Source organism: Belonocnema kinseyi, chromosome 2, assembly GCF_010883055.1.
Source record: "Belonocnema kinseyi isolate 2016_QV_RU_SX_M_011 chromosome 2, B_treatae_v1, whole genome shotgun sequence".
Classification (NCBI taxonomy): domain Eukaryota; kingdom Metazoa; phylum Arthropoda; class Insecta; order Hymenoptera; family Cynipidae; genus Belonocnema; species Belonocnema kinseyi.
In genome coordinates this window covers 133,750,406-133,755,052 of record NC_046658.1, presented here as the reverse complement: position 1 = coordinate 133,755,052, position 4,647 = coordinate 133,750,406, and positions in this window count along the sequence as shown.

The window sequence follows — 4,647 nt, the reverse complement described above, 5'->3', positions numbered from 1 at the left end:
CGCACGATCACCACCCAATTGCGCGCTCCGAAGACCGAATTATATTTAACCCTAAAATATAATTTGTTTTAAACTACTCTTACAGACCGCATACGGACATAACCAGTGTTAAAGTTTAAAAAACTAATTAATTAAGAATTTTCAAAATTTTTTTCACTATAATCTACCCTTAGACCACAGTTGGTGAAAAACAGTCGCAAAATTTTAAATAATTATTACACTCGTGATATGAATAAAAAATTCGGAACAATATTTTCGTAAATATAACTAAAATGGCAGAAGTTAGAGACGAAAATTCTTAAAGTATCTTTAAAATTTAGAAAAATACTGTGGGTACTTATCTTTCCATTGTTTATTAATTTGAGAGTTGTTTCAAATTTTCTAAAATATCGAGTTTTAATTCTTAAAGAGTATATCTAGATGTAGAATTTCATTGTGCATCTTTTTTCAATTTTATTTCGTATTTCATTCCAACTAGTGCTCAGTCAGTCAGTTTCTAGGATTTTTAAATAAAGTTTGTAGGGAATGTAGTTCGAGATGTCCTTCCACTGATAGAAGGAAAAGAAATAAAAAAATTTATTAAAAAAAAAATGTTGTAAATTTTTTTCTAAGGCGTGGCGCTTATCGGGCTTCTTTAACTTTCAGCGTTTCCTTTATTAAGCGAATTTTTATTTAAAAAAAAACTTCCAGCGATAAAGTTGTTAACAACAGTACAAAGAAGTTTTCTGGAAAATTTCAGCCCAAGCAAATTGATATTTAAGAAATTATTAACGTGTCAATTCCATAGCGGTTTTCAGATCCGGCGCGAGTCGCTTAGCCGCTATCGACTTGAGACGTTAATAATTTCTTGAATATCAATTTGATTGAGCTAAAATTTTCCAAAAAGCTTCTTTGTACTATTTTTAACAACTTTCTCGCTGGAAGTTTTTTGTTGCTCAAAATTCACTCGATGAACGAAACGCTAGAAGTTAGAGGAGTCCCAGTGGGCAAAAAATTTAGCGACGTCTTTACGACATCGTTACGACATCGTTACGACATATTCACGACAACTTTACGATATCCTACGTCCATGACTTCCAGATTTTTTTTTAAACATTTGTTGGAAATACTTTGAAATCCTTTAGAACATTATCCTAAAGTTAGTTTTTCGAAACAAAAAAATTATTTAATATTTATTAAGCATACTAGAGTTTATTTGAATGAAATCCATTTTAAATCAGGCATTATTTTTGTAACTTAAATTATTTCATAAAAAATTTGAAAATTCGATTTTATATAAAAAAAAAGTTTAACGATAAAAATTGTTTAGCCCCATTAAAACTCACAGAACGTTTTCCTTATACGAACATTTATTTTTCTCAAATATTGAACAAAAATGGTGGGTATTTCCATCAGCGAAGAGTTTGATACATATAAAAATTGAATTTTTGTGTTTTTTTCGGAAATGGTTCAAGATATCATAAATGAGTAAAAGAACTTTTGGTAGAACTCTCTAAACTGTAAAAGATATTGTGCTAATATTTTTTCGTATCAATAGAATATTATGAAAAATAAGGAATAGGAAATGTGGAAAACCCAAGGGAAGGAAATGAGGAGAAATAAGGAAAGCAGAATCAGGTGAAGTAAGGAAAAAAGAAGGTGAAGACAGGGAAGTCAGGAGTGGAAAGAAGGGGGAAATAAGGGGGAATAAAGCAAGTGAAACGAGAGGAGTGGAATAAGGTGTAGCAAGTGAAATAAGGAGTGAAGGAATAGGGAATTTGAGAGAAATGGTGGGAGGAAAAGTAATTGAATTAAAGAGAAGGGAATATGTTAAAGAAAGGTAAACAAGTTGAGGGTAAAAAGAAAAATTAGGAGAAATACATTAGAAAAAAATTTAAAGTGAGAGAAATGAGCGAAGGGAAAAAAGTAAAATCAGGAAAAATGAGTGGTGTGTAAGAAGTTAAAAAAGGGAAAATGAGTGGAAAAGGGGGAGGAAACGAATTTATAGTAGTGAAATGAGAGGAGGGGAAGATGTTGAATTAGGGAAATTCAGACGCAATTAGGGGAGGGGGAGTAGGGGAAGTAAGAGTAAATTATTGGTGGGAAAGTGAGGGAAATTATGTGAAACAAGGGTAAGGGAAGTAACAGAAATTAGGGGATCATAAAGAGAGAGGTTGTAGACGCAAGAAAAAATAATGAGAGGGTAAATAGAGGAAATTAGGGAAATGAAGGAGTAGGAGAAGTGATTTGAAATAAGGAAAGAGAAAGTAGGGTGAATAAGGAAAAATGAAAGGAGAGAAAGTAGAGGAAGTAGGGAATGTAGAAAAAGTAAGTGTCAGGGAGTGGTAGTAGTGGAAATAATGATAAATTAGAGTGAGTAGGGGTGATTAGGGTGAGTAGGGGAGATTAGGGTGGCTGAGGCAGGAAAGTAGTGAAAGGGGATTGTTAGCTGTGGAAGAAAGGAGAGGAGAAAGTAGAGGAACAGGAAGCTTGGGAAGAAGTGCACGAAGGTTAAGTGTGTATAGTGGAAGTATTCGAATGTAGGGGGAGTAGGGCAGAGAAAGTATGGGAAAGGGGTTGAAAGAGTTAAATGACGTTTAAAAAAACGTCGCAATAACAATAAATAACTTGGTGTGTGCGTCACTAAATTATTATTATAAATTAACTTTAAAAAAATCAATAATTTTTGGCTTATAATAAAAATAAACGTTACTTCGAGCCAATATCTTAGAAGAGTTTACCATAAACGTTATGCGTTTCAATAACCGTCCATCTATAGAGAATGCATAAAAATGTCGCTAAAAGTGATTCTTTATTCTTGCCCTCAGTCTTATCTAAGATTTCTTTCTATATATAGATTGCACGTAACATCTTAAAACGTCTTTCAGATAAGAAATTTTTCTCAGTTCATAAATTTTCCTATTAATTAATTTGAAAACTTGGGTGCCTTACTTTGATAAAATTCGTGTAGGTTCTAATGGTTTTTACTTGTTCTTCTTACCTACACTCACTTCCCTAATTTCTCCTCTCTAATTTCCACTCCCTTTCCCTAATTCTCCACTCCTTGTTTCTTTTTCTCTTATTTCTCCTCATTCTACCCACTCCCTCTCCCTACATTTTCTATAACTTCCCCTTTTTCCCCTATCCTAATTTCTTCTTACTTCCTCTATTTTTTCTCTACTCATTTCTACTAATTTTCCCTTTTCCCCTTTCATAATTCTCCTCACATGCCTTACCTTCCTTCACCTAATTTTCCTTACTTTTATTCCCATTATTTCCCCTAACTCCCCCTCCTCCCATTTCCCCTTATTTAAGTTACTTTCCGTCTGCTAATTTGCGCTTGTTTCCCCTTCTCCGATAACACCATTCCCCTCACGTGTCCTGATTTCCCATCTCTAATATCCCTCACCTTTACTCTTCTTATTTCCTTTCTCCCTCTCTAACTTAACTCCTTGTATTTCACTTCACTTCCTCTCACTTTCCCACCTTTTATTTTCCCTCACTTCCGTTACTAAATAATAATTTCCCCTCATTTTCCCTACTTTCTTCACTCCTGTTATTTCCCCTCATTTCATCTCACTTCTGCGATTTGGAAAAAAGTAGGACAGGTCGACGGACGGACCTGGTCTACGAAAATTTAAATTCCTATTTATTTATTAGGGTATTTACAGTTTCTTTTGTTGAAAATTCGTCTTTTTGTTAGAAAGTTGAATTACCTTATTGCAAATTCATTTTTTGCAGTTGCTGAAGATTCATAGTTTTAATTGAAAATTCATTTCTTTCGATAAAAATTGATTTCTTTGGATGAAAATGGAACCATTTGTTGAATTTTCTACTTGAAGATTCATTATTTCAATTGAATGTATACTTCTTTGGTTCAAAATTTTCATAGTTTGTTAAAAATTAAAATTTTTCTGTTGGTTGACGATTCATTATTTAAGTTGAATGTTCATTTCTTTGGTTGAAAAATTTGAAAGATTCGTTAGAAATTGTTTTTTCTTTGTTCGAAATTGAATACTTTGCATTACATTTGTTCCTTTTTTGATAGAAAATTAATTTCTTTGGTTGAAAATTTAAGAATTTTGTTAAAATTTTAAAATAATTATTCATTCTTATCTGTTGAAAATTCAAATATTTGGTTAAAAGTGCATGTATTTGATTGAGAATTCGTCGTTTTGTAAGGAAATTAATCTTCTTCGTTGTGAATTCATTTTTTTGGAAAATTCAATACTCATACTTGAACTTATCAAATTTTGGCTGAACTTTCCTTTAAGTTTAATATCTTTATATTTATTTTTTTTCGACAATAAACATTCTGCTTGTGTCATTTATGTATTATTTAAATTATAAAAAAAATGTAAAAACGCATTTTTTATTTCTTCGAAAAAAACGAATTCCAGAGAAAAAGTGTAAATACAAAAAAATTATGTGTGATAGTGGGGCCAGACGGCAGAACTGAATTTTTAATGGATTAACATTGAAATTTTTTGAGTGAGAGAGAGAGAGAGAGAGGATGGCAAGTGGTGGAGGGGTGGAAGGAGAGAGAGAGAGAGACAGCATATGCATGCTTAACATGGCTGTTGTGGGGATATCCAAGAGTAGTATTTAGAGCAATTTATAATTGGCACAAAAAAGGGAGACTCCAATAGAGAGAGAAGGTTGTAGGCA